Source organism: Girardinichthys multiradiatus, chromosome 4 (genome assembly GCF_021462225.1).
Source record: "Girardinichthys multiradiatus isolate DD_20200921_A chromosome 4, DD_fGirMul_XY1, whole genome shotgun sequence".
NCBI lineage: Eukaryota > Metazoa > Chordata > Actinopteri > Cyprinodontiformes > Goodeidae > Girardinichthys > Girardinichthys multiradiatus.
Genome location: NC_061797.1, coordinates 20,402,679 through 20,411,719, shown reverse-complemented (window position 1 = coordinate 20,411,719; position 9,041 = coordinate 20,402,679). Strand labels below are relative to the sequence as shown.

Here is a 9,041-nt window from a genome sequence, read left to right as displayed (position 1 = left end):
ACATTTGTGTTCCAGAGAGCAAAAGTTTATCCAACTGTCACAAACAAATATATAGATATCAAAGGCTTCTGTAAAGAGTGTCAAGGCCATATTAAAATGACTTGTGCTAGAGAGCCAACGGTAAACAGCCAAATGCTGCTTCAGTGTTCCATCGAAGACAGTGATAACTCCCTGCACACTGGGCAATCCAAGAGGTTCATGTCTGGAAATCTTCGTGCACAGATTTCAAAAGAGCTGTGTGAGGGCAGGATGGAGCCGGCTGTATGGAGGTCAGCGAAGGCATCAGATTTGATGGATATTGGAGATGCTGAGCCAAGTCACCTTCCAAATTTGGCCACCCTACAAAAAGCTAAGCAGGAGAGAAGAAATTTGGAATTAGGTGACAAAGATCCCATTTTGTCTTTGCAGTTATTAAAATATAGCACACCTCACAGTGGTAGTATAAGAGACATTAGTCTAGACTAGTTCTTCTGCCACTATTGGAGTCAAACACAGCTACATGTGTATAAGGCATTGTCCAAAAAATGCCCCTCAGTAGTTTGCTTTGACGCAACTGGCTCAGTTGTGAGAAGACTGGTGAGACCAAATGGTACATCTGGCCACATCTTCTTATATCAAGGCGTTCTGACAGGGGACAGCTGCTCAGTCCCAGTTGTGCAAATGCTGTCAGAGAGACACGACATTAATGCAATTGCAACATGGCTGACAGAATGGCTTCGTACAGGTGCTGCTATACCAAAGGAAGCCGTGAGTAACTTTTCTCTGGCTATTCTTGGTGCTCTGGTGAAGGCCTTCACTCCTTACCCCGATCTGAAGACATACATCAACGAATGCTTCCGTTTGCTACTTGGGAACCAGTCTGCAAAACTTCCTCCTTGTTTTATCAGGGTTGATGTGGCACACTGCATAAAGATGATCTGTCAGTGGGATTGCCTGAAAAACAAGTCACACCGTGTCAAAGATTTCTTTGTCAGGGCAATAGCAAAGCTTCTTCAATCACAGTGCTTGGACCATGCAAAACAGCTAATACATGCCATCACTGTTGTGGCCCTCAGTGAGGCAGAGGGTGATGATAGCTCTGGAGTCCCTCTCGAATCAGAGATGTGCAAAAAATATCTAAAAACCCAGATCACAGAAGACTCCATCATCATTCCAGCTGAAGATCCAAATGAAATGCATCAAGTGGATTCTTTTGACGAGATCCAGACTGACCTACGCGGCTGGGTATCAAACATATGCGAGGAGAGCAGGTCACTCGCTGCAGCCAATGGGGATAGGGACAACATCCATTTCCTCCCTGATATTGTTCCACACATAATAAGACTAGCAAGTTACTTACCACTTTGGACAGGAGTAATGGTCCCCCTCTTCAAAAGCACCAACCTCACAGCAAGCTCAGCCACTGTTGAAGCAGAATTCAAAAATGTAAAGCATGGCCTTTTTAAACACGAGAACTTACCCATTCGAGTTGATCGTTTTATTTCTCGTCATCTTTCCTTTATAGAAGGAAATATGCGGATTTGTTCTGCAAAAGCGAAAAATGATGAGGAAACATCTGGATTAGCAAAAGTTTCCAAAACAAACTCTGTATCCATGACTACCCACAGTGCTGAAGCCAAGACAAGAATGGATTCTCACCAATCTGTAGAATCCGATGAAACCACAAACATTCCTCCAACAGATGAAGACGTGGTTGAAAACTGGAGTACTAATTCTTCCACCCAAAAAAAGGAAGATAACTTCTTATCTCACTTCCTGCACTGAATGGCTCCATGCAGATAAATCTTTTGGGGCAAAAAGAGTGAAAGTGGGACTATTAAAAAATGGAAACCTGCATCAACGGATTAGAGTTGGGAAATCAACAATCTCTGTTCTGAACACATGTGCATTTGATGCGTTTTGTCAGTGCTTATGCTGTGCTTTCTGTGACAGCTCAGCATTTCAAAATGTTGTCAGGAACAACAGTGACAACCCCATCTTGCTGCTGGTAAAAGCCATTGCAACAGATGGTGTGACCCCAAAGATCTATTCACAGAGGGCAGAGCTGCTTAGTGCAATGTTTGAAAAAATCCAGTTGAGGTCTGGTGCCCATCAAATCGATGCCCAGTGCAATATCTCCACGGTCATTGGAAAAACAATGAGAAATATATCCAGCGTTTACATCTCAAAACACTGCTCTTCACAGTTATGCCAGCTAAACAAAGGAACAACAAGGGAAGTACCATTTGTTTCTCCTGACATTTCTGTGCTGATGGACTGTGGCATGGCTCAGCTTGACATTTCAGTGGAAAATGGACTCTTCCTTCCGGAGTCTCCCTGCCTTCGCCCACTACCGAAGGAATCCGAATGTCCACTTGAATTCAAAACAGGAGCCAGCACCTCAGGAAAAATGCTCTGTGCTGGAACTGTTACTCACAGCTACAGCATTGGAGAAATAACATGGATTGACACTGACCTTGCAAACACAACTCAGTTTCCTTTGAGTGAATTTCCCCCGACTGTTGCTCTCCAAGGAAAGACATTCACTTTGAGAGGAGTCATCGCTTTCAAGGGAAGCTTGACTAAAGATGGTCTGGGACATTACATTGCATACTGCCGAAGAGCTCCATGTGTGTGGGAGCTTTATGATGACCTGGCAAATATAGTGAAGACTGTGTCTGAAAAGAAGACAATACAACCACATGCAGTGTTATACACAGCAGACTGAATGCTGTGAATCAACACATTTTGGGGGAAAATTTCTGAGAAGCCCAGATCAAAAGGCAAATACATTTTGCCATGGTTTGATATTCCTGACCAGAAATAGGTTCTATTTTAATGTTCTTTGTTACAAGTTCTTAGATGGTTAAGTATGCCATATGTTGCCTGTGGTGATTTATAACATAAAGTTAATTTTCCAAATCAGAAGTGTTTATTCTTCTTTGAAAGTATAATGTAGATTACATTTTCAAACAGTAACTTGGTTATGCGTGATCTCAGAAGTCATGGTTACCTCTCTCAATTAATTAGAATAGAAAACCTTTATTGTTCCACAATAGGAACATTTGAGTGTGTCAGCACCAAACCATAAGGCAATGAAAGTACACAAGTTCATATTTATCTAAAAAAGTAGAAAACTTACCCAAACTAAAAGCTATAAGAAACAAAGTGCAAAAAACAACCACAAAAAGGCTGAAAGGGATTTACAATAAAAGAGAGGAAAAATACAATACTGTGCAGTTATCAGTAAGGTATAGGTTATATATATTAAATTAGGCGTGCAGAACAATCAGGTGACAGTGGTGACAGCATTTATGTAAACACTTGATCAGATAAAAACTTGATCAGATAAAAACTTCAATATTGGCATGAAAGTAGAAAACCTATTGTTTGTTGGAAGCAGTGATGGTTAGTCTATAAAGTCTAACAGCAGCTCTGATCTGCAAAAAAGTACTTTTGTCCACTTAAGGTAAAGCTTCACTTAGGCTAAAGTACCTCTCCATGTCTTTACTAGCTTCATGTATGGGATGGGAAATACTGTCCAACTATGAATATATTGGTCATGTGCCAACCTCATGGTGGTGATGATGTTCAGCGCAGGCCATAGACGTCATCGATTTAAGTCGTCAGTGATCGCCTGAAAGAAAATTATATAGCTTGTACATAAAAGCGGCACAAACAGCATTAAAAAGGTAGACCACTCCGGTTCAATTTGGAGCAAAATGGGGGGATGGTGACCTCTGGATGACCTAAAAAAATATATTCTTTAATATCTCATAAACCAAAACAGCACAAACAAAAATTTTAACGGCACAAACCTGCACAAACGAAGCACTAAAAAATGAGCCCACTCCGGTTGAATTCGGAGTAAAATGGGGGGATGGTGACGTCATCGGCCGAAATTAAACCTTATAATATCTCAGAAATTAAAACAGCACAAACGAAAATTTTAACGGCACAAACCTGCACAAACGAAGCACTAAAAAATGAGCCCACTCCGGTTCAATTCGGAGTAAAATGGGGGGATGGTGACGTCATCGGCCGAAATTAAACCTTATAATATCTCAGAAACCAAAACAGCACAAACAAAAATTTTAACGGCACAAACCTGCACAAACGAAGCACTAAAAAATGAGCCCACTCCGGTTGAATTCGGAGTAAAATGGGGGGATGGTGACGTCATCGGCCGAAATTAAACCTTATAATATCTCAGAAAATAAAACAGCACAAACGAAAATTTTAACGGCACAAACCTGCACAAACGAAGCACTAAAAAATGAGCCCACTCCGGTTCAATTCGGAGTAAAATGGGGGGATGGTGACGTCATCGGCCGAAATTAAACCTTATAATATCTCAGAAACCAAAACAGCACAAACAAAAATTTTAACAGCACAAACCTGCACAAACGAAGCACTAAAAAATGAGCCCACTCCAGTTGAATTCGGAGTAAAATGGGGGGATGGTGACGTCATCGGCCGAAATTAAACCTTATAATATCTCAGAAATTAAAACAGCACAAATGAAAATTTTAACGGCACAAACCTGCACAAACGAAGCACTAAAAAATGAGCCCACTCCGGTTGAATTCGGAGTAAAATGGGGGGATGGTGATGTCATCGGCCGAAATTAAACCTTATAATATCTCAGAAATTAAAACAGCACAAACGAAAATTTTAACGGCACAAACCTGCACAAACAAAGCACTAAAAAATGAGCCCACTCCGGTTCAATTCGGAGTAAAATGGGGGGATGGTGACCTCTGGATGACTTAAAAAATAATCTTTAATATCTCAGAAACCAAAACAGCACAAACAAAAATTTTAACAGCACAAACCTGCACAAACGAAGCACTAACCATTCTGTCTATTTGCTGGAATTTTTCAAGTGGGTGGGGTGTCAGCTTCACGCAGCTAAGCCGGAGTACCCGTGAGAACCCACACATGCACGGGGAGAACATGCAGACTCCATGCAGAAAGAGCCCCGGCCGGGAATCGAACCCAGGACCTTCTTGCTGCAAAGCAACAATGCTACCAACTGCCCCACCATGCAGCCCCTGCACAGTAACATCTCCAGGATTTCACCATCTGTTGTTGACAAATACTGTTAATCCACCTATTTTGTGTTTGCCACTCCTTTTTAAATCTCTGTGTGCTCATTTGTTCAGAAAGCCTGGCAGAGAGACATTGGAGTCAAGAATATGTTCCTGCAGACATCTCTCAGTGAAACATATAATACTGCATTGCCGATCCTCTGGCTAGGTCCTTTGTAGGGCTTGGAGTTCATCCAACCTGTTTGGATGGTATTGTTATCGACTGACCATACTGTTAAAACTAGATATTTGCATACACTGCAGAAAAAGACACACAACCATTTTTTCTCGCTGTCTGACAGTGACTCAGCGTGCACCTTTTCTGTTTTAGGTCAGTTAGGAGTACAATTTTTTTTTTCTTGCTAAATGACAGAATGATGAGCTATACAGGTCCTTCTCAAAATATTAGCATATTGTGATAAAGTTAATTATTTTCCATAATGTCATGATGAAAATTTAACATTCATATATTTTAGATTCATTGCAAACTAACTGAAATATTTCAGGTCTTTTATTGTCTTAATACGGATGATTTTGGCATACAGCTCATGAAAACCCAAAATTCCTATCTCACAAAATTAGCATATCATTAAAAGGGTCTCTAAACGAGCTATGAACCTAATCATCTGAATCAACGAGTTAACTCTAAACACCTACAAAAGATTCCTGAGGTCTTTAAAACTCCCAGCCTGGTTCATCACTCAAAACCCCAATCATGGGTAAGACTGCCGACCTGACTGCTGTCCAGAAGGCCACTATTGACACCCTCAAGCAAGAGGGTAAGACACAGAAATAAATTTCTGAACGAATAGGCTGTTCCCAGAGTGCTGTATCAAGGCACCTCAGTGGGAAGTCTGTGGGAAGGAAAAATGTGGCAGAAAACGCTGCACAACGAGAAGAGGTGACCGGACCGTGAGGAATATTGTGGAGAAGGGCCGATTCCAGACCTTGGGGGACCTGCAGAAGCAGTGAACTGAGTCTGGAGTAGAAACATCCAGAGCCACCGTGCACAGGCGTGTGCAGGAAATGGGCTACAGGTGCCGCATTCCCCAGGTCAAGCCACTTTTGAACCAGAAACAGCGGCAGAAGCGCCTGACCTGGGCTACAGAGAAGCAGCACTGGACTGTTGCTCAGTGGTCCAAAGTACTTTTTTCGGATGAAAGCAAATTCTGCATGTCATTCGGAAATCAAGGTGCCAGAGTCTGGAGGAAGACTGGGGAGAAGGAAATGCCAAAATGCCTGAAGTCCTGTGTCAAGTACCCACAGTCAGTGATGGTCTGGGGTGCCGTATCAGCTGCTGGTGGTCCACTGTGTTTCATCAAGGGCAGGGTCAATGCAGCTAGCTATCAGGAGATTTTGGAGAACTTCATGCTTCCATCTGCTGAAAAGCTTTATGGAGATGAAGATTTCATTTTTCAGCACGACCTGGTACCTGCTCACAGTGCCAAAACCACTGGTAAATGGTTTACTGACCATGGTATCACTGTGCTCAATTGGCCTGCCAACTCTCCTGACCTGAACCCCATAGAGAATCTGTGGGATATTGTGAAGAGAACGTTGAGAGACTCAAGACCCAACACTCTGGATGAGCTAAAGGCCGCTATCGAAGCATCCTGGGCCTCCATAAGACCTCAGCAGTGCCACAAGCTGATTGCCTCCATGCCACGCCGCATTGAAGCAGTAATTTCTGCCAAAGGATTCCTGACCAAGTATTGAGTGCATAACTGTACATGATTATTTGAAGGTTGACGTTTTTTGTATTAAAAACACTTTTCTTTTATTGGTCGGATGAAATATGCTAATTTTGTGAGATAGGAATTTTGGGTTTTCATGAGCTGTATGCCAAAATCATCCGTATTAAGACAATAAAAGACCTGAAATATTTCAGTTAGTGTGCAATGAATCTAAAATATATGAATGTTAAATTTTCATCATGACATTATGGAAAATAATGAACTTTATCACAATATGCTAATATTTTGAGAAGGACCTGTATTAGTTTTGTTAAGCTTCTACTAATTCATAAGTTCAAAAGTCCTTAGACCACTTCTCTTTAAATCTCTGGGATTGCTTTGGGTCTAAGCAATCTTATCCACTGAGATCTTGAGGCGTAACTTCATTATTTCCACAAATCGTTATTTTTTGTGACACCAACTATTTTGTGAAGTGCACACTCCTGCAGCAACCACTTCTACAACATAATGCTGCCAACCCCTTACTTCACAATTGGGAAAATGTTCTCAGGCTTGTAAGCTATCCTTTTTTTTCTCCAGCTGTAACAATGGTCATTTTGGCCTAACACTTCAGTTTTGATTCCATCAGACCACAGGATAGGTCTTCAGGAATTAAAGTCGTTTTTGCTGCTTTGAAAACTGTAATTTGACATTTATGTTGCTTTTGAATAATGGCTTTTGGCCTTTAAGCCCATTTTGGTAAATGACTCTCTGTTACTAGCTTTAGTCAGGGTCATTACAAGGTCTTTTGCTTCTCTTCTGGTATTGATATGTATCCCTCCAGAATGACGGAATATTCTTATTGAGTTCATAACAGATGGATATGGCACATTTATGCGTCTGCAAATTCTATCTAAAGATAAGGACGCAGTGTGTTAGATGTGTCCACATTTAACTCAAATGCTGTAAATGAACCTATTAGAAGCTCAAAGCCATGGCATCGCCATCTGGGCTTTTTCAAATCATTTAAAAGCATATACATTTTAGTGCATATTTAGTCAAGCACCTGAAAAAAACTAATACATCATCCCAAGATCTATCATTAGAAATGGAGTATTGTATTTGTCATTGTTTTTCTGCAGTGAAAGTTGATTAACTCCTATCACTTTGCAAAGAATATTTTTAAACATTCTTCATTGGAAAGGAAGCTTTAGATGCATGATTTCAATGCTGTGCATGTGCTCATATGGGCTTTCCTTGGCATGGATGCCACATGACACACACAATTCATAAATTGATGATTGAGCACAGTTGTCTGCCTTTTTGAGTTATCCCTTTGATGGACCACCAACCAGTCCAGAGGGTATGCAACAACATTTTCAGTGTGTGCTGAGATAGATATTGTGACCTGTAAATTTGCATATCTTTGCTAGGCTTATCTGTATTTTAAATAATCATTGGATCTGGTCAGACTGTAATTAATTGCTTGTTCCTCTACTATTACCGTATTGGCTATAAAATGAAGCAGTTTATTAAATGATGTAATACAACGCTGCATACGCTTGGTTACCCACATGCATAAAATGTTTTGATTCAAATAGACTACTGAGGGAAAAAGCTATGCAGTGTAAGCTTTTTTTTTTTTTTTACTGTGCAATGTACTTATAACTACAGCTAAAATCATGTCAATTGAGGACAAAGTAGGTCGAGCAGTCAGTGACTGCTGTAACTATTCATCAACTTGACATTGCTCCTGGGATGTGGCACAGTAGTAGCCTAAGCTTAGATCAGCCATCTGTTGAACTATTAGAGTTTGAGTTCTGTTTAATATCAACCTTATACAGCACAAATGAAAAGTTAGGATATACGCACCCATTTAAAATTAAAGCTTGCTATTTTTTTGACTGATATGATGTTGTGTTTTAGGTACACCAATCTATCAATCCTAACTTATTTTCATGATATATTGCAATACAACTTATATCTGAACAAAGTTACTAACATTGTAATTTTCTGTCATTTCAAATTTACATGTTATATTGATTTTGAATAGCTAATTACATGTTTGTCTAATTTTCAAAGAGGTAGTCCAAATTATTGACCTTGCTCCTACACATACCAGCACACAGTGTTGGCGTGGGTTGCGTCAAGCATATATTAAAGATTTTCCAAGTAATTCTGCAGGGCTATGAATGTATTTTATTTTTGCGTTATTATTATTACTGTGCTAATGGACCACATGTGCATTGGAACATTGCAAGTCAACCATAAAGGTTTCTCATCAAGCATAAGCCACTAT

The 9,041-nt window shown here is 40.4% G+C and overlaps 1 long non-coding RNA gene across 2 annotated transcripts; it reads right to left on the bottom strand.

Annotated features, from left to right (window-relative positions):
• Positions 1 to 1,059: 1,059 nt before the first annotated feature.
• On the bottom strand, positions 1,060 to 4,302 carry LOC124867292. 2 transcript variants are annotated; one of them, XR_007038008.1, is made up of 5 exons: positions 4,233 to 4,302; positions 2,456 to 2,657; positions 2,223 to 2,329; positions 1,340 to 1,402; positions 1,060 to 1,220 (listed from the first exon to the last, which is right to left on the bottom strand). It is a non-coding gene; the product is annotated as an uncharacterized LOC124867292 (long non-coding RNA). The 2 variants fall into 2 exon arrangements; XR_007038007.1 differs by lacking the exon at positions 4,233 to 4,302 and adding an exon at positions 3,552 to 3,608.
• Positions 4,303 to 9,041: the final 4,739 nt, after the last annotated feature.